We start from the raw sequence: 21924 nt of genomic DNA, 5'->3' as shown, positions 1-21924 counted from the left end.
GCTAGATTTTAAAGTTACCAACCAATTAGAATTTCCACTAGCCGAAATGTTTTTCTTGAAATAAACCAGAATATAAGTGGGTTAATTTAAGCATAAGTATCAGTAAGTGGCCCGGGATTCTCAAAGCCTGTGTTGAGGGTCACACAAGAACAAAAATGCACTCTTGAAGCTAAATAAATCCAAAACCAACAAGTTAATTATTTAAATTTCTACTTCAATGTAGAACAGTCATTTCTTACACATGAGATTACTTTTAGCCTTTTAGTCATAAATATTATTGAAAGATATTCCATATTCCAGACTGAAATGCTATAACAGAAGAGTATTGCCGAGAATGACATGAACATTTGGACACTTATTCGGGTATATTGCATGTTGCGTTCAAGTGCACTGTAAAAATTTATTTATTTATTTATTTTTTCCAATTCCATCGCGGGCCACACAGCGAGCGCCGGGCCGTATGTTGCCCATGTATGCCTTAGAACCAAGCCCCCAGGAATAGCGCTGGGCTTTGAAGCCATTTGAACATGCTGGCGAAGCTCTGTATTGCAAGTCACGTGACGCCATGCAGCCCAGAAAGGAAAATTCCCATCCACTTGCATGGGGACTCCGGCAGCTGTTAAACCCAGGGGAATTTTTTCCGGGTGTCACTCAAAGTATAAAACGACTCTTTTAATTATCAACTAATTTTTTATGGGTCATTTTTTTCTTCAGAAGCCACTAAGAGCCGTATACGGGGGTATTTTCTTCTTGTAATACAATCCATGGGTGGGAGGGGTGGGAGACGTCATGGAACACGTCATGGCACACATGCGCACTTCGCCTTGGGCTGCATGGTCAGGAAGTAAAACCAGGAAGAAAAAGCCCCCATGATGGCTTCATGCGCCAATGAGCTACCTCCGTCCGAATGCATGGGTGGGCGTGGCAGGTCCCCTATACAGTTCTTTTAATACATCCATGCTTAGAACCTATTCACCTTATGTAGCCCCGCCCACTTGACCCAGTTGTGTTATGACTTCCTGTTCAAAACACACGTCTGTTTTACCTGGTCACTAGTACTGTACTGTCACAGGAAGTGTAAACACAATAGGAAGTAACTGGCTGACCCCTGTGTTGGAACATAAGGTGAATAGCCCCTGACACACCGGGATGACTGTTGGCCATGTGCAATGTCTGGGCCATCGGTGGGGATCTGTTGCTTTAAGTCGTTGGGCTGCGTCCCGCACCGTTGCCACTAGTCGGGGGCTTTTTCGGCACATTCTAAATGTTGAATCGGCTTCGGGCCGACTGTGAGATAAATCACTCTGATTGGCTGGTCAGCTGGTTAAGTGAAGCAGTGCATGAGAAGAGAGGGCGTCCACAAAACATTATTCTCAAATTTATTTATTTTCTCTTTTCTTTTTTTAGATTATTTTTTGGGCATTTTGCCTTTAATTAGATCAAACAGGAGGCATGCAGTTATTCTTAATTTTCAACTTCATCTTGAAAATGATGGCCTCCGGGAAAGCCTCTTGAGCCTGTCGCTGTATGATATCACCCTGTTAGTGCGGTTTATCCTTATTTTCCTGTCTTCACCTATTCACTTCTTCTTCCACAAGCATAAAACCAAGGGCTGACAACCAGTGTAGGAAATTTAAAAAAATATTTTGGGGGCCTCTTTTGCCCCCGCCCACTGTCCCAAAAAATTGGGGCATTTACAAAATTTGTTTCATGTATCTGGTTTGTATATCCGCAGTCCTATGTCTCACACAAGTGCAGAACGTACATGCTATTGACCGGCTGTAGTGTTTGTGACGTGCTCAAGTGCAACTTTTTGGCCCCGACACACGTGAGGAGACCAAACAGTTGATCTTCATTGCCTCTAGTCCTTTGAAGTTGAGTTGGTGTGTTTTCCATCCTTATAAGTTGGAAGCGTTGAAGGTCCTGGATAAAAAACCTAACAGCTATCATGACCAGGGCTGTAACCAGAGTTCCGAAATAGGGGAGGTCCAGCAAGGGGAGGCGGATTCGGTGGCGCCCGCAAGTGCGCCGCCGGAAAAAATTTGAGGGTTTTTTCCCCCCTTTTTTAGCCATATTTAGAGTAATATATCATTTTAAATCAACATTAGGATTATACTGTTGTGATGTCATTATTCAGTATATTCTCTTTCATGTCACCACCTGCTCAGCTCTCCTGTCAACATAATTGTAACTAACAAACACAAACTGTTTTAGCCAAATTCATATCAAAATGACACCTACAAACACAGGTACACAACCCAAGCCGTACACAACACACAAAGTCATCATCGATAATAAAAAAAACATACAGAGGGACATTTATTTATTCCTGATAGGAACGATTGAAAAATAAAATAAAATATATTATGTTGTTTTTAACTTTACACCACCTCTTTTTGTTACTTATTGGGTCATGAAACTGAAACCATGCATATAGCCACCTGCATACCTGACTTCGGGAGCTTGGCAATTGGCATCATGCATGATTAGCGAGTAGCATCCCAACGTGTCACACAGGTAACATTACTTAAGAGACAGACTAGACACTTACTTTCTTGGTTGTTGCTAAAAAATCTGTCAGTGTCACTCACTGTCTGTCGTTCACTCGCTCACTGTCTCGCAGCTCGCTCACCTTCAATTATCTCGCCAGGCAGACAGACAGTCATCACTCACCACCATGCTGCTGCTCTCTCGGAATCAAGTTACCGCGGACGCGGCATCAGATGACTTCCTGCCTGACCTGCCTTTCATTTCAAAATAAAAGCGATCCCGTGTTTTTCATGCTTTTCCATGCAGATTGTTTTATTAAAAAAAAAAAAAAAAAAAAAAAAAAAAAATCCTCTGAAATATTAGGGGAGGTCCGGACCTCCCCGTCCTCATAGCTAGTTACGGCCATGACTGTGACATTATCAAGAAATATAACTTTCTAACATTCGAGAATTTCCTGTTGATGGCAAATGTCCCCCCCCCCCCCCCGATTCAACAAATTGGTGACAAACCGTAACACCAGTGTGAGAACTACAAGAGCCTCCACTGGAGACTGTTGTGTGCCATTTAGATCCACGAAATTCAGTCAATCTGCATTCACAGTCAAAGCGGGCAGGCTGTGGAACACCCTGCCAGCAGTCATTAAAGGCTGCAGTACTTTCAAAGGTTTTAAGTCCTCTGTCAAGAAGTGGTTGAGAGAGGGTCAGTCTTGTGGCCACCTATAGGCATTAGTGTGGTCTCATGTTGTTGTGTTCTGACATTGTGTATTTATTTCTGACCATCTCCTCATTTACCACTATGTGATCTTAGGGGATTGCTATCTACCTCTGTGTTATATTTGACTGTGTTATATATTACTAATAGTAAGTATCATAATTTTTTGTACCATGTATCTTGATTGTTTAGAGACACTAGGATTTTCTTTTATTTCTGTATTTGATATGTACTGTGTGCGCACAGGACTCTGTGCGCCCAGGGACTACAGATGCAAATGAGCTCTTAGCTATCTCTGGTGCAATATGTTTATTGCACCAGAAGGAGCAAGAGCAACCATACACGACTGTAATCAGTTTGGGGAAATACTGCAAAACCAGGGGTCTCAATTAGGAGCAATGGGGCATTGTTTTCTGTTGCAGCCCCACTCTGCGATTCAGATTTTCACATGGAAATCTTGCCTAGTGCGGCTTTAACATCGTACCTGCCAAGAGGTTAAAATCTCTGACAGGCATATTTGAATGTGCACATGTTGTTGACCCTATCCGTTTCCTTGTGTAGTTTATAGTTAACGTGTCAAACTACTGAGTGTGGTCTGTCACCCCCCCCTCCACCCCCCCACTTCCCTCCCATGACGATTGTTTTGACCTTTGCTTTGAGGAAATAAGAAGGCCTGTGCTTGATGTGACAGGTCGGCGCATCACCTGGATACAAGCAAATAAACCAGCAAGGGGAAAAAATACCCAGGGAACATTTCAAGCATTCACAGAGAGCTTTCAAAATGGAACTGGAACAATGACTTTGCCCCGGGGGGAAAAAGTGATCATGCTGGTATGTTTATATTAGACGGAAAGGAAGCCATCATTGTCATCGTCAGTGATTTTCTCTTTCACGGCACGATTTTGACAGTTGACTGTATCTTAATAACAATTCCTTCTATGTAGAAGTCGATTGTCACGGCTTATGTAAACATTTTTCTTCCCCCTTCCCCAAAAAAAAAGACTTGGGAGTAAAGTTGTCAACTCATCTTTTCTTATCAGGATTTGTCTCTATCATGAATTGTTTATTCCAAATGTAACTATGTTAAATAATGTGAATAGAGAGTTTAATTCACATCAGTTAATGTGGACGTTCTCACCTCCAAATGAAATCCTTGCAATGTGTCATACAATTTCTATCTCTTATTCACTCTTCAAGTCTGCTCTTGGCAATGGGGATATGTGGGGAATTGTGTGTGTGTGTGTGTGTGTGTGTGTGTGTGTGTGTGTGTGTGTGTGTGTGGAGGGTGGGGGGGGGGGGTGGGTGCTTGCTCATTCAAGGATTGGGAAGAGCTCAGCGAAACAGACATCGGGGGAAGTAATTGGCTAAATGAGAGGAAGAGGTGGGGGAGTTGATCATCTATCTTCCCGTAAGCAAACTCCGGCCCAGTAAAACAGCCCAGTTGGTACGGCAATAGGACATGCGGTTATTAATACAGAGGAGGGAGGTGCGCTCGACTCGACAAGCGCCAACACGCGAGCACATTACCTCTACGGCTGGCTATGGCAAAGATGTGTGCTGCATTCCTCTGCCCACAAACGCAGAGCTCCCCCCCACACTCCCCTCCCATCCCCTAACGTAGAGGAGAGGCGTTTGGGAAGCTGAAGTGGGATCTGGGGAAGTTTTACGGCTCAAGCGCGCTGAAAGGGCGCTCGCTCACCTACGCTTTGTTCTGCAGCCTTTAATACCTCCCACGAACTCATCTCGATGATACTGGAGTCATTGTTTTTGGAAAAAGCACCCTTCATTTTCTATTAGCCCTGTAACTAAATGTTGGCAGAGTTCGCGTTACACTCCCTCATTTTTTGCTGCCTGGAAAGGTGTTCCGCAAACACACAGAGTTTACTGAACTTATAGTGGTCTTTCTAAGAAGCCAGGTAGCTGGGCTTGACTCTAACAGTGCTGTAAATGCCTGAAGTAGCCAGAGAGACGTTATGATTTGGCGGTAAAAATGGCAATATTTGAACCTGATGGCGCTACCAGATGGTTTGTGAAACTGTTTGGGAAAGGGCAGGCGTGTGAAAAAAATAGCTGGCAGGTGATTGGATGAACCATCTGTCTATCACCATCTATCACAGGCCCTCTTCTCGCTGTCGTCACACCTAAATCCCGCCCGTAGCTGCCTCTGGATGCTGATTGGTCCACTGCTGGGACCAATTTAAACCAATATCTTGGAGCGCGGCAAGATGGATTTCTCGCGCAATCGTGAAATTGCTAATCCAGCTGCCTTGCAAAGGTTAGCAATATTTGGCTCGGATTGTAAAATGGCATCTCAAAAATATCCAGTAAGTTTCCAAATGCCATATCTTTGCACAATAGGTCTTTTCACACTACACTTAGCTGGGGTTAAGTCAGTCTCTTAGCCTGGGGCTAAAGGTGCGTTCACACCGACCTATTAAAAGTTTTTCGCTGGCATCGAGTTTACATACAAAGTCAATGCAAACGAGCGATTGAGCATATATTCGCCCGGGAGAAAAATCGCTGGGCGTCCGAGCGACAGAGACAGAGCGATAGGGCGAAAATTCGGTCGTCGCCCGAGATGAAATATCCCAGCTCGAGCGAAATTTCGCTGGCAACAGTCGCTTGCCGCTCAACGCTGATTGGCTGCCGTAAGCCCGGAGTATTTATTCATTCTTGCATCGGGGGAAAACGCAGTTGTGTTGTTTGCGTTTTCATCCTGTCTAACGTTAGAGCTGTGTGCTGTCTGTTGTCTGTCTGTGTGCTCTCCCGTTTCTCAAGCTCGCTGCACCCTGCCCACATCTATCACCGGGCCATCACCATCCAACACAGGTGCTGCCAATTGTGCACAAATAGTCTCTCCCTCTCTCCGAGCTCTGAGTATGAACACCTCGGCCCGAGCGCGGAGTGCGCTCCCGGTTTGCGGAGCTCCGCCTTGCGTTGCCTTCCTGGAGTATGTCCTGTGCATTACGCTCCCCGACCGACCTCGGAATTGTGCCTGTTGACGAGCGATTTAAACACAGCGACAGAGCGATTCCAAAGGGTTGAATTGAGTGACAGGGAGAAAAATAAATATCTCGGTGTGAACAAAGCTTAAGAGAGCTGTTAGCCCAGGGCTAAGAAAGCTTTCACACTTGCACAATCCTGGCCCACTCCAAAGTTGGCAAACACAGACTTCAGCCCCGGTTAGCTGGCCCTGCTCTGCAGCAGGGATATCCCTGACTTTTCGGGGATAACCCCGACTTTCCATCTAAACACAGGGCTAAAAGTTGCCAGTGTGAAACGGGGCCAAGGAAACAATGTGAATCGCATAGCCCTGGTTTTCGGTTAACCTGGCTTAACAATGCGTGTGTGAAAAGGGGCTAAGTTAGCCTGGGGCTATCTTAGCCCAGGGTTTAGATAGCCCCGGGCTAAGAGCATGTAGTGTGAAAAAGCCCTTATGTCATGTTTGCTTTTGTAAATTTCTGACGCACAATCCCTCATCCCCATGATAATCAATATGAAGTTAGGTCTCCTATTTACAGAAAAACGTATTCTAACGTAGTATGTGGTTCCACAGAACAAGAAACTCCCATTATGATGTTTGTCTAACGCTAATAAGTGAGTGAATTTACTTTACTTTACTGGATTGAAAGTAACACTAATTGAGAGGAAATGTAACCCCACTACTACTACAACTCTTTATCCTGTTTATTATTAATGTGGTTTGCACAATCTTGCACTACTTATAAATAATGTCTGCACAAGTCTTTGTAAACATTGCCACTCTCGCCTCAGGGATCAGAAGGTTTTCATAACATATTGCAGGTATTTCCATGCTGTCAGTGCTATCTCATAGTCGGCTGTTTTATTTGACTGCTGCACACTCACCTACAACTGCAACCTATACTGCATGAATACACACAGTGATAGAAAGCTGTTTAGATTAGGCTATACATGTATATCTATAGCATACTGTATACTGCATAGTACTGTAAACTGCATACTGTATAGTGCATAATGTCGTAGCATGTACAGTATGCACTATACAGTAGGTCACTTGCTTGGATTGGAGGCTATAGGATTGAACTCTTCAGCCATCTGAGAACCACTTGCTCCTGCACCAGTGTCACCAAAACACAATTCCTACACATGTCCTATTTACTTTGAGCCAATGTAGAACCTGGCAAGATCTGGTCCAGGCATCGACGACTGCAGGATACCTTCCTAAAGATTTCCAGACACTTAAGTCCCGTAAAGAAGTTCCTAAGTGTGAAGCGCAACCTTCTTCTTCAAATCCCACGCTCATATTCATCTCTTATCTCCTTCATGTCAGACCTCCTTCAACAGTCACAGATCAAGGTGGTTTAAAGCTACAATATGAAAACGCCACAAAAGGAAGTTGGCTGTAGCTCGCTCAGATAAACGTATGAATTTGGAGCAGGAGGTTGTTGGTTCAATCCCTGCATCAGACTCTGGCATCAGAAGTGTTCACATTATAAGCTGCTGACTGTAAGATGTAGCAGGGGTGCTTCTTTAGCACCAGTAGTTCGAACACTGATAGATATAAGCTGATGAAGGATGCTGGACAGCCCCTGACTCTAGCTCAGTGAGATAAACAGATGGTTGGTGTGTAGCTGGTTGCTGGTTCAAATCCCACCTGTTTCACTCTTTATGCTTGTTGTTGTCGTCGTCAGTGTAAACACTTGTAGAAATCAGAAGCTGAAGTCTAAAAAAGCTCACCGCTCAGCAGGCTGAGTAGTTGAGTCTCTGTCTATACCTGACAGTCTGAGTGTGGGTTCGATTCCTGATGGAGGAGACATTTCTTTAACATGTCTGAGCGATACGGCACCTCCTACAGGCAGATTCACAGAAACACACAGTGTGGACAGACTGCATAGAAATCCAGAGCAACAGACCGGCTGCTGTCAGTACTGGAATCCATATTATACATGGTTTTCTTCCACTTTTTCCATCTTACAACCTGTTGGCCGCATTTCGGTCCACAACGTTCCTCCCTAAAAAAAAAGGTCAGTAAAAGTTCAGCTGTCCATGATTTTCTCTCTCATAAGCCCCTGCTCATATCTCTGTTATGGAAGTCAGGGGGGAGGTCCAGGTAGTGGGATTGGAGTAGGAATCAAACAGGCCACCCGCATGCTGCTGCGTCGCTATGTGGTCAATAACTCCATCGCACCACCAGCTCCCCTTCACTCTCACAGATCTTCTTTGAGCGCTTTTATCTTTTTCCTATGGCTGTCGCCGTTCAAAACTGACAGGCTTGAACACACAAGCTCAAAACTGACTGAAGTTCAAACCCACTGGTCAACAATCCAACTCTCGGAGCCACTGGGTCATACTTCTTAATACATCTTTTTCTCAGAGCTTTTCAGTCACTTCAAAACTCCTGACGCTCGACGCTCGAACCCACAACCTCCAAACTTTGATGCAGCTGTCAAAATCTGTGAGCCACTGTCTTACAACGTCAAGGCATTTCTGTCAGAGCTTTTCAGTCTTCACTTGGGAAGTTGTTCTTCAAAATCACTGAGGCTCGAACCCACAAGCTCAAAACTGACTGAGGCTCAAACTGGTGGGCAGCTATCAAACTCTTTGAGCCACTGGGTGACTTCTTCTAAGACAGCTTTTTCTCAGGCTTTTCACTCTTTCCTCTGGCTGTCGCCGTTATTGACTGACTGAGGTTTGAATCCACAAGCTCAAAGCTGCTGGTCAGCACCATAGGTCAGCACTCTAACTAAATAGGACTTGAGCAGTTGAGAAAAACAAAACAAAACAATGAAGAACAAATTTTCACAACATTTCTGAAACATTTTGGATGTATAATTTCCAATAACTTCTCCAAATCTGGAAAAACCAGAGTTTCCATTCAAGTAAAATCAAGCTTCTTTTCTCCCAATGGTGACTCATTTTGGTCACTATTGCCCCTAAAAAAGAAAAACAAATAAGCAAACCCATTAGAACTGTCCATGGTGATAAACATCTGAAAATAATTAGCAATTTGATAAAGTACATAGAAGCTTTTCAGAAAATGCTTCAAAAGTCATAAAAGTGGTCCTCATTTGTGAAGATCATCTTGCTGAACACAAACTTGGCTGTTTCATAGACTTTTGTTAACCACAGACCTTATTTCATGCATTTAACCAAAATTCCCATACAAAAATCTTTGCCTGTTCCCCCTAAGAACCAGGAAGTGCAGGGACAAAAAGATCTCATCTCTGTGGTACTCTATTGTAGCGGGAACTATCACAGAAGACGTTTTGAGTACTTAGCCGCAAGGTGTTAATATGTCTGTCTGTGGACAGACTTTGTGAATGTGATAGCATCAAAAACCGTGTAAGATGCAGTCACGAAACCTTACAGGTGAGTAGTTCACATAAAAATGAAGGTCAAGTTCGAACATAGACACAATGAAAGATGGTCTCTAGTTTGTTTCTTCATATCAGTGGGTCTTCTTCACCTTATGGCGATCACAGACTGTTTCTTCATATCAGTGGTTCTTCACCTTATGGTGATCACATACTGGAGTTCATAGTTAACCTCCTATTATACTGTTGGGGATACGGTTTACTTTACCTAAAAAGAAAAATCCTTACACTCGTCTCTCCAGCTCAGTCCATCAGCCTTAGGCAGGAGGTTTACTAGATATTTGACAAACGTGCCTCACCCAAACCAATGGGGTTCGGCAAGGCAATTTGTCAGTCCCCAACACTTCAACAAAATTATATCTGTAATGACTGTAGCCCCCGAGCTCTGTGTGAGCTCTGTGAGGCAGCAGACACACCTCACATGCGCTCTCACTTAACGTAGTGTGTGTGTGTGTGTGTGTGTGTGTGTGTGTGTGTGTGTTTGGGTGGGTCGGCTGGGGGGGGGGGCACCCACAGCACTCTTATAGAAGCCCAACCAATCCTTTCTCTCGCTCCTCTAGCATCTTCTCAGCTTTTATCAAGATGAATGAACCCATTTACAGCAAAATGGTGTGTGACAACCACCATGATCAGTTGCCTTTCTCCCTCTGCCAATGTGATTGGATCTGTGTATCGTCTGGATATTCGCAGGAGGCAAAGACGTATGTGTAGATGTCAAGTGAAGCCCAAAATTATTCATGAAGAAACTTGGGGAAAAAAAGGGCTCATCACAAAGTGCCGATACAAATAAGAACAAAAGAGAATAACATTGCAATTTAAGTCGGGATAGCACTAAGCTCTGGGCTGGGATGTAATGATCCAATCTCTGTGTTTGATGTTCAGGAACCCTGCACAACATGTATACAATACATTTATCTGATGCCGATATCTATTTACATTGAACAAATGGGCCAAGAGTACACACCCAAGTGCACTTCAACGTGCTTTTGAACGCCTTTGGAAAACTATGACAGTATTTTAATCATGATTTATGAAGAGTCGCTTAATTGGGGTTAGATGTGGCCAAAATCTTGTAGGTTGTTGTATCAAGAGTAATTTTTAAACGACTTCATGAAAATGTTGTATTAAGTTGGGCATGCATTGTGCTAACATTAAGCTGACACTGTTGTAGCTGAATGTGACATGTAGGTTTTGAAGCAGAGATAAAAACCACACTGACAAGAAGAAAAAAACTTCACTGTATAAACGGCACACTCATAAAACAATGGTAGTTTTTATCTTCTAAATGGGGCATTTGTGATCGGCTCCCCACTTAACTGTGTGTCCTCCCCTGCACAGGTAGGAGAAAATGCAGGGCTACAGGCAAATGGGACTTCAAAATAAAAGAGGAGGGATGACTTATAACTGGCAACCCAAACATTGTTTGGGTTGGGCTAATGCATTTCTTGACCTACAGAACATTTTTACCAACTCTACATTAAAGGATTTAACCTGATTTATTACTTGCTAGTTTAATTGATGTTGTTTTGCATTCATGTGGTGTTTTTCTCGTACTCGTTTCTATCTTCTTTTTTTTACACGGTGTGGCCGAAGGCAGCATTTGTCTTTGTGTGTGTGTGTGTGTGTGTCTGTATGTCCCCACAAAAGTAGACCAATCACAGCTCACGCGGCGTCATGAAACAGGGAAACAGAAACTTGAAACCACCATGCATCAAACAACACTGAATCAAAAGAGGCACACACAATTCTCAGCCCACCAAAAATGCTAATATCTGCACAAATAACCATGCAAAAATTACAAAAAATAAAAAATTGAAAGTTGATGATTTCTGCTTCTCTCCTCTGCCATCTTTGCTGTAGAATTCTGTTTCCTCCTGACCTCCGGATCCTAATTATAGCCTCTGGAGGGAAGGATTTATGACATCACTGAGGATGTCACAATGACTATGACATCATCAGTGTCTGTCATAAATCACTGATGAGTCTCTCAAGCATGAGGTCATAGGTGATGACTCGAAAAATTGTGATGTCATTGGTGATGATGTCACCAGTGATGTCACTTGAGCAATTACCTTCGTACTACTAGGGTGCAATTTTTCCATGTGGGAGTACTACGACAACTTTCCTAAGCAATAACCATCATGGCTGTTCTGAGGCAAGTGTGCTGCAGACACCTGGTGGCTGTGTCCCTGCTTCTGTATGTCCTGCTGCTCCACACCATGGATGCCCACCCACGGCCAGCCAATATGTCAGCCTTCAAAGATAAGAACCCAAACGACAAGGATGAGAACGAGATTCTGCCGCCAGACCACCTGAATGGGGTGAAGATGGAGATGGATGACCACCTCAACAAGGACTTCCATCAGGAGGTGTTCCTGGGTAGAGAGGTGGAGGAGTTTGAGGAGGCCTCTGAGCCAAGGAGGAACCAGAAGAAGCTTATTGACATCTTCACCAAAGTTTATTTGAACAAAGACAAGAGCTTGAGTGCCAAGGAGATGCAGCGCTGGATTATGGAGAAGATGGAGGAGCACTTCCAGGATGATGTGAAGGAGAACAAGGTGAGCTTCCGTGCAGTTGACCCCGATGGAGATGGTAACGTGACATGGGATGAATACAGGGTCAGGCTTCTGGCCAGGAGAGGATTCAATGAGAAAGAAGTTGCTGAGAAAATAAAAAATAATGAAGATCTGAAAGTAGATGAGGAAACTCAGGAGCTTCTGGAAACCCTGAAATACCGCTGGTTGCAGGCTGACGACCGCCCGGCTGACCAGCTGCTGAACGAACAGGAGTTCCTGTCCTTCCTCCACCCCGAGCACAGCAGAGGCATACTCAAATACATGGTCAAGGAGATCGTTCGTCACCTAGAACAGGATGGTGATAAGAAACTGACGCTGTCAGAGTTGATCTTCTTATCCACGGGCATTGTGGAGAACCAGCAGGCTCAGTTCATTGATGACGACTGAGTGCGAGAGAGAAAGGACTTTGAGGATGTCATTGATGCAAACCTATGTGCAAACCATGATGGCATTGTAACCATGGATGAACTTGAGGAGTACATAGACCCAATGAACGCGTACAACGCATTGAACGAAGCCAAGCAGATGATCGCCGTGGCAGACGTCAACCAGAATCACAACTTGGAGCTGGAGGAGATTCTTATGTACAGCAAATACTTTATGGGCAGCAAGCTCATGGGCTATCCCAGGAATGTTCACGAGGAGTTCTGAGGACAAAACCCCTCTTGGAAATCGCCTCCCCTCTCTCCGGCCGGTCAGCAAGGTAGGGTGCAGCAAGGCATCCTGGTCTGCTTCAAAGACAGGCCTGTCTTACTGACTGGGCGGGGGCGTTAGCTATCAGAGGTTCTAGTGTGCAATAGCACTCGAGGCGTTAAAGCATCCTTCCTTCATCTCTGGCCCATTTGTCATTAAAGTGAACCATTGTTATTGCTTTCTATGGATGATCCATTTTGGGTTTTTCCCTGAATTTAAGACACTGCACAACTCCAAAATACATTTGTGTCATTCACAATGTCTCGCCCCCGCCGCGGCTCTGCGGTCACAGGTGCTCTGGTAAATGGACTGGTAAATGGGCTGCATTTATATAGCGCCTTTATCCAAAGTGCTTTACAATGTGCCTACATTCACCCATTCACACACTGAAGGCGGCAAGCTGCCACGCAGGGTGCTGGCACAGCCATCCGGAGCAATTTGGGGTTCAGTGTCTTGCCCAAGGACACTTCGACATGTGGACTGGAGGAGCCGGGGATCGACCTTCTGGTTAGTGGACGACGCGCTCTACCTCCTGAGCCACAGCCGCTCTGATGACAGTCTGCCCCGCCGGACAAGGGGACCAGTTCCATGGCCACTGCGGCTCTACTGACCTGGTGAATAGCGACCCCCTGACACGCATAAACAACAAGCCAACCAACCACACATTCCCCTGCATCCACATTGCATTTAATAACGGTGTGGAAGACACACTGTTATTAGACTTGTGTCTTGTCTGTTTAACAGTTTCTGCATTCATTCCACCAATCGTGACATCGAGACACAAATTGACAACACGATAAAACGGATACCCCTTCCACCTGCACCCCTCACCTCCGCCCCTCCGTACTCATCATCACAAACTCAAACAAAAGTGTAGGCGACTACTGTACTAATGCTGACTGAATAAATATGGGAGAAAAACAATGTTTATGGTAAAAAAAAGTTCAAATAAATATACCAGTTATATAAGCTCTCTGGTTGTATTGGTTTGCCTTGCCACGAACATGCGAATTTTTTTTAAAATAAATAAATAATAATAATAATAATAATATATATATATATATATATATATATATATATATATATATGGAATATGATTTTGGGCCAATTTTGACAGCCCTAGTTGTTGCCACCAATTGAAGCTCATTGCACATCATATTGCACTTTGTCGCTCTTTGCCTAAACTGTAAATGTAATGTTCCCAAAAAGGTAGCATATGAATTATGCCACCAGAACAATAGAACATTATATGTCTTTTTATGCCTGCAGCCGGAGGAGGCATTTTTGGGCTTGTCCCTCTGTCCAATGTTTGTTAACGCGATATCTCAAGAATGCCTTGATGGAATTTCTTCAGATTTGGCTCAAACATCCACATGGACTCAGAACTGATAAAATGTTGATGGTCAAAGGTCACAAAGTTCAAGGTCACTGTGACCTCATGACCGCCCGTTTCATGCTCGTTAACGCGATATCTCAGGAACGCCTTGAGGGAATTTCTTCAAATTTGGCTCAAACATCCACTTGGACTCAAGGACTGAACAGATTAGATTTTGGTGGCCAAAGGTCAGAAGTGTGAGGGAAAGGGGCAGGGCTAGAAAAAGGGGCCATAGCTAGTGATAGGAAGGTCGTAGAGAGTCCGGGTGGGGTGGGTAGAAGGAGTGGCTACGGGGATGTGGGTGGTGGGGGGGGGTGCGGTCAAGGAAGGGGGCGGGGCTGGGGAAAAGACGCTGTAGCTAGAGATAGGAAGGTCGAAAAAATGTTTCACCCTGCATCCCTGTAAAATAGAGCTGTGATGAAGAAAGCCTAAAAGCGAGCAATACCATCACCTCCCTCCCCTCCCTGCCCCCCAACGCTTCATTAACTAGTTTGCAAAGTGGGATTTGGGGAGCTCCAGGTCCTTGAGGGTGTTTCAAGGGGTTCCACCCAGTGGGTTCCACTGGGACTGCAGCAATATGAGGCAAATCAGTTCAATTTCACTCATTAGAGAAGGCACAGTGGGAGAATGTATATATATCGATGTCTATTTTGGTCATAGATTTCACAGTCCTCACTGTTCCGTTCCAACTACAGTAGGCTATATATAGACAGATGTAATCCAGTATAAAATCATATCTGCATAAAATTATCTGTGTATAAAGTCAGTTGGAGATCAACAGACGGTCACATCAAGCAAGAAAAACATCTTTTCACATAACTAACGTTCTTGAGGATAAAGTCTTATGAAAACTGGTCCATGGTCCATTGCTTATCTATTTGAAGGTCTGAAATGAAAAAGTTTAGGAATTTAATTCCGACTTGTGTAGACGATCCCGAAACATTTCCAGGTAAAGATCCATTGCCAAATGTTCCAGTGAGGTCTCATCATGCATGGACACGGAACCCGTGCATTAATCATATTTTATCTTTCACACGCTCTAAAAATAGCGTAAAGTGCCATGCAATGTCATGCGTTGCATATTTCGTTGAAGGAAATACGTAGGCAACGGCAAAAACAACACCACCCGTATCAAAGCTGGATGGGTGTGGAAGGGTTCGGCCGCTTTCTCGGTGGGTGGAGGTACCAGCCTGCCTTCTCTTTGTACATCTTACATCTGGAACGGGCACATTTTTCCCCTTTTCAAATAACATCTGCAGCTAAAAAGCCAGACAGGTAGTTAGAGTTGATTGGTCATGGATGGATTTTCTCTCTCTCTCTCTCTCTATGTTTCTCTCTCTCTCTCCCTCCCTTTTTCTATTCTACAAAGCCCAGAGGCTAGTATTTCACTGATTACAGAGTCCCTCCATTTGAATGGTCGTTTGTGTATTGTCAGAACAAAGGGGCGAGCGGCCTCTGAAGAGGTGCTAGACAGGGGAATGGATTGGGCTCAGCCATTAGCTTGAGTGGACCTGCAGGTTCAGGCTAGCTTACTAGCGAGGAGGGACTCCACTCCAACTGCTGTGGGACTTGTAGTGGCTGAAAAAGAGGACGTCTATGCAGCAGCTGCATTGTAGTCCAATTTCTTCTAAGCTTTCAGTCATTAGGCAGGGCATTGGCAGTTGTGGTGTAGACTAATTACTTAGACTAATTACTAACTAATTACTAACTGCTAGCAATTTGGTTGTTAGGCTACTATCCAAGCTACAAAGCTTACACTCATCAGCAATAATCGAGACCCCACATTTGCCCTATTTAAATCCTGGTATTGGTATTCTTTGTCCACGGGAATTTACAAATCGAGACTTTTGGCGACACCATATTCAAAATGACATAAAATATAAAATGTCTGGTGATAACACAAGATGAAACCAAAGAGCGCAACATTTTAATAACTTAACTTGATTTGGGTTTTATTAATAAAATGCACTTTTATTTATTTTATTTTATGGTTTTAGTATCAACACAGTATTGCACAGTTGCTTATCTTAACTGATTGTAATGGATCTTACCTATTTATTAGTACTGCTATCTGACTCTATATTGCACATCTGTATATATTAATTAGACTGAAATAGATAATAATACATAATTACCTGTATATTATATAGTATTTTGTGTAGTATATTGCAATACCTTCTGTAGTGACAATCTGTAACAGATTGATCACTATCAGACTGGAAACAGATTGTTGGATTAATTGAAATTCTGAATGTTACTGTGTTTATTATTAATGTGTTGTTTCTTGTGAAAATCACCCTGCCTCTTCGTCTAAAAGACGGTAAACACCTGGAGAGCAGGGTTGGACTGATGGCCCACCAGGGACCACGATGGAAATAAGTCCTGGCCTTTATCGTGCTATCCCTGACAATGCCATTTATATGGTTTTACCCTGTACTTGAAGTTTGTTAAATAAACTCAACTCAACTCAACTAAAACCATTAGACAAACATTCCCATGACAGGTCACGCCTTTGAACACTCACTTTATAGCTCTCACTCACCCCTAACAGGAAGGTAACGACTTCATAGCTCTCACTCACCCCTAACAGGAAGGTAACGACTTCATATCAAAGTCCCTCATCAAATGATGTGTGTGATCCCGGGTCACAAGCCTGGTGGGCCACTAGATCCTTTGGTTCTCTCAGAGCATCACCTTTGTGAAGCTGTTTTCAGGGTGATTTTTAATTTACTGTGGGCCCATGCCCATAATGAGCTCTGTAAATTCTTATCATTCTGAGGCCAAAAATTTATTAAATATTGTGTAAGGTTGTGTACACAGCTATCTTTTTCTTACCATATAAGTTATATATTCTCAAAAAAATCACACATTTTGTGTGAATGAGTCAAACCCTCTGGCCAACAAGTCGTCACATTACAAACAGCCAGCCCCTTCATTTAGGTAATTATGGCCATCCAACAAACAATTATGTCAATTCAGGGAGAAAAGAAGAATGAAAGAGCTGACAAAAAACCACTTACATCATTTTACTTCCCAAAACCTTCACCAGCAGTCCACCCAGCTCTGAAGGCTTATTATGTCATTAACTCCTATTGTTCAGCAGTGCTCTTATGATTACCTTTGCTTATCCAAGGGAGTTGACATTTATCTGTCAAACATGGGCCAAAAAGTTAGAACATATGGGTTTTGTCGGCTGATCGTGGTTTGATTGTAGCATCGTGACACTTTTTGGCCGTTTTTTTGTACCGAGTAGCCAAATAATTTCTCCCGAGCAAACATAGCTCGGTGAGGTGTTCAAAACGCAAGCGGTCACATGGAAATTACTGCATGTGTTAGCAACTAAGCAACAAGAAAGCCTGTACTTTTGTTGATGCTTTTGGACAACTTCAAACTCCCTGTTGAACTGAGTGGGAGCGAATCACCATTCATGTCAAACAGGCGACTGAAGTGAATGGAAGCGTTAATACGTTCGGCGTGTAGCGCGCTGCTCGCAGATGATTTGTTGAAGATCGAGGCTTTAATTTTCACCCTTCACTCCCACGGCCTCTCTCCACCGAGAGCGCCCGCACCCACATTCTCTGGCCCCTTCCCTTCAAGGCAAAAACCTAAATGGCCCTTAATGACTCCATGCAAACAACGTGTGACGGGGGACAAATTACTAAAACACTCCCCCCCCTCCTCCTTCAGGTGATACTTGAAAGGTCCGTGTGGTAGCGGGCGGGCGGGCGAGCTGCACCTCCTCTGGCTCCTCTCTCTGTCACCCTCCACAATGTCAAGGTGTCGCGACCCTGTTGCGACCCGGGCCTCAACAACCCATGTTAGCCCAATGGACTTCGGTAGCCTGGAGGAGGGCACAGCCGACAGTGTGAAAAGGGAGTGTGTGTGTGTGTGTGTGTGTGTGTGTGTGTGTGTGTGTGTGTTTGAGTGGGAGGGGGGCGGGGGCAGGGGGTCACCATATACTAATGGGGTGAGGCTGATTTCAGTGAGATGAGAGGAAGAGGGCCGTCCCGTTAGGGCCTTCACGCGCTTGTTGGCCTGTGACTTTGAGTTCAGAAAAAGCTTGTGGGTGGCTTATATGAGTCAGTGGTCACCCCTCTGCATCCATCCCCTCACCTTGGCAATTCAATAGGACACCCCCTTCTCCCACCCCTAACCCCCCCACCCCCCCCCCCCCCCCAAACACCCCCCCATTCATTGCCCCGGCACCCCTCCTTTCCTTTAAGTCGATGCGTCCGTGTCAGAGATGAAAGTGCAAAGTGGGAGGGACGCGGAGGGGGTCCTGACACTAATGTAGTACATTGGGCTTCACTTACTGATCTGCCAAGTTCTTTTGTCGAGCCTTAAATGCCTGCTAGGGCCCTTTGAACCCACCGAGCGCCCGCCTGCCCGCCCTCAGACGCCTTCTTCTCTGACTTCAATGAGATATCCTCGGTGACATTGATTCCCACACAGTGCCAACGCCGCAGACAGACACGCATAGCTGCACGGCAATGCAAGAGAGGTTCAAATTCAAAGACTTGAAAAGGGGGTCTGGGACTCGTCAAATAACGTTATTCACCGCTTCACGCCCCCCCCCCCCACCCCCCCCCCCCATCTCCCCCGAGTTATAAGTTCAATTTGTTTTCGTCAAACCCGAAATTGAAATGGAATTGACAAACGTGGCTGCAGAGAGCGATTTGAGCCACTGGGTGAAGCCGGTGGCTTCAAAGCACTTTCATTGGCCGCCAAAGACAGCAAGCCAGGTAAACTAAGACCTTTAACTCGCTCGCTTGTTTTTCTCACTCCCTCGCTCTTGTCGGCTAATCTCTGTGGGTAACCTTATCCCAACTCTTGAGTGGCTGCACCCCCCCCCCCCCACACACACACACCATCCTCCTCTTCCATCCACCCCCCCAGCTTCAGAAACTGGACTGTGAAACAGCACTCTCCATTCATAATGCTAGACCAATAGCGGCCTCCATTTGGTTGACACATGCTAGCCACCTTGCAATTTTAGAATAGTTTTGAAGAGTTTTAATAAGGTCAGTGCAGCGGTGCCAACCCTTGTGACTGAGCGTGTAAAAAATGAATGAAAGCGATCCACATCTAAGAACGCCGTGTTATTTAAAAGCCTGATGAGTCAGGTATGTGATGGCATTTTGTTGATCACCTTCCTTTCAGACTCAGGAGTCAGTTTACTGTCCGCATATTTGACCAAGGGAATTAATTGTGGGTGTATTGGTGCATCTTAAAAGTTAAAAAGTTAAAAGTAAAAAAAAAAGTAAAAAGATTCACTTTAGAAAGGGGCAGAGCAAGACACAATTATACTCAATCCTTCAAGGAAAATGTGTTCCTTGTAGTTGCCGATTGGGCTTGTGGTTGAGATCATTTAGATGTAAGACGGCTATAAAGTGATTTTCTGTCCACTGTGCCTCCTTTTGTGCTGCTCATTCTGCATTTCCAGAGGAGATCTGCTTGGTTCACTGCCAAAGTGACTGGTAGAGTAGACAAGTGCAGCAGCTCCAGCCAAAACTTCACCCGCATTTGGCTTGTGGCTGATGTTAATTTCCCACACTAGATGGAAGGGGGAGATGTTAAAAAAAAGGGGGGTCCTGCACTCTTGCCGCAAGCGGAGATACCGGCCCTTCTTGTTTTGAATCACAGGTGGCCACATCCAAGACCACTGCTCTCTCTTTTCTCACCACAGTTGTGGATTTATAGTCACAAACATGCTTATAGGAGGCGATGAGTGACTGTACCTCTCCTCTCCTGCTAATTGCTGTTTATCATTCACTGCTTTTAATCAGTTGTCAGGCAGCCTCATTTTGGATTTCCAAGAACATCTTTATAGTTTATTGGTGGTAAGCAGCGGCAAATGTGAGCTCATTTGATCAAACAGGCCCAAAACATTGTATAGGACTTAGAGAAATATAACTTTTGCTAATTACTATTTGCTGTTAATTAATTTTTCCTCAAGGGAAACCATTAAATTAATCAAGCTGCAATTAAGGCCTATTAGACCTCTGATTATTAAAGTGCACTGTGGCTGACAGGACCAAGCCTCCTGCAGACAGCCAAATCAAGTCACTTTACCTTTGTTTTTATGCAGAATATAGTTTATCATTTCTTAGTCTGTCTTTGTAATGTAAAATAATCATATGGCTCATCAGTAATATAAAATAAGTCATATGAAGATAGCTTCTTTTCAGAATCAGAAAAACTTTATTGATCCCTGAAGGGAAAAACAAAAGTAAAAGGTTTAAGTAAAAACTAAATTAATGCTTTTCTGGGGATACAACTGATATTTTGTTTAGATTGGTGGATATTGTCTTATGCTGATCACCAGCTGGAATTTATTTTTTATTTACCTCCGAGGCCTTTTGACATCCCCAGCATGGGAAGTTATGTATCCAATCAGTTTGAATATCAATGGGGCCTGAATCCCGACGACCCCGTTTTAATGGGACAATAAAGACGAACCACAAAGGCATTTTTTTAATGGCAGGAGGGATGTGGGCTCACTTTAGTGCCAGTTCTGAGGCGCTCGTAAACACATTCACACCTCTCTTTCATTTAAATGAGGGATAAGTTATAGCACATTATTGAAAAAAATCGAGCTCGACAACAACCTGCATTTCAATGCTGTCTGGCAGAGCGGAGGCCAATCCACAAACCAGCAGCAGCCAGCAGGTTAAAAGGCACAAATAAAGAGAGAAGCCAGAGAGAAGCTGTTACAACACAGCTATTCGTTTTATTAGCCTATCAGAGACTGTAATAAAATTAACCCATGAATACGTCTACTAGGCTTAATAATAATACTATAATAATAAAATATATGGGTTAAAAACAATATAAAAATACGTTGTCTGCATAACAAAGGTGCCAAAAGTAAAAAATAAAAATAAAAAATAAAAATCCAAGCTTCCATATATATAGGTGAAGATCCTTTAACACAAGTTGTCTTTGCCTCCACATGCAACAATTAAATCCCTCTTCTAACTCTTAGAAAAATAAATCACTTCTTAAAAAAGGTTGTTGAGCTCCTTGTTGTGCGTCTCCCCTGCGCAGCCCTTTGCCCATGCACCGAGACGAACGAAACTGATGGTCTCTCCAAGATTACCCTATCAGGTGCAAACCGCTGACATGTTTCCACCCACCAACAACAAAAAAGCCTCGCTGTGCCCAAATCTCCAGCCGCAGACGCACAAACACCACTGACAGACAGGCACTGAGCACTGCGCCACCAGCCCCAAACCTCTCCAAGGATCTGCTGCTGCTGGGTTTAAACCACTTTTACAGAACAACTTTTGTATCTCTGGATAAGTTTCTCTTTTTTTGCTCACTTTTCTCGAGTTGGTTTGTTGAACGGCATTTTTTCCTTCCAGCGCTTTTTCTCCGCCACTTGCAGCACTTAGTATAGAATAAAATGACCCATGCAAGGTGTAGACATCGCCCGCAGGTACGGACGGAGTTGGGGAGCCTGTGATCTTTGGAGCGGCAGCGTTGGGATTGGAGAAAACTAAAGGTGCACGAAAAGGATTTTTTTGGAGAAAGGGCAATTTTTGAGGCGAGTCGAATATTGAATCCTGTCCACGCTTGGCACCGATTTACGGAGACTTTACGGGATTTAGGGGGGCGGAGGAGACTGAGAGAGGGGGGATTTAAACAAATTAATCTTCTGGATAATTTTACCCCCAACAAGGAAGCACCTAATGTTGCACTCCGTGACTTTGTTGCTCTCCAG

At 44.2% G+C, this 21924-nt stretch overlaps 1 pseudogene across 1 annotated transcript; it reads left to right on the top strand.

Annotated features, from left to right (window-relative positions):
- The first annotated feature begins 11698 nt into the window (after positions 1 to 11698).
- Positions 11699 to 12784, top strand: LOC310789719 (45 kDa calcium-binding protein pseudogene; annotated as a pseudogene). Its single transcript has one exon. The product of its transcript is annotated as a 45 kDa calcium-binding protein pseudogene (transcript).
- The last annotated feature ends 9140 nt before the right edge of the window (positions 12785 to 21924 follow it).

The sequence above is a fragment of the Poromitra crassiceps genome (genome assembly GCF_964638095.1).
Source record: "Poromitra crassiceps genome assembly, chromosome: 15".
Lineage (NCBI taxonomy): Eukaryota > Metazoa > Chordata > Actinopteri > Beryciformes > Melamphaidae > Poromitra > Poromitra crassiceps.
Note: the sequence above shows the minus strand (reverse complement) of the source record. Positions and strands in the feature narration are given on the sequence as shown.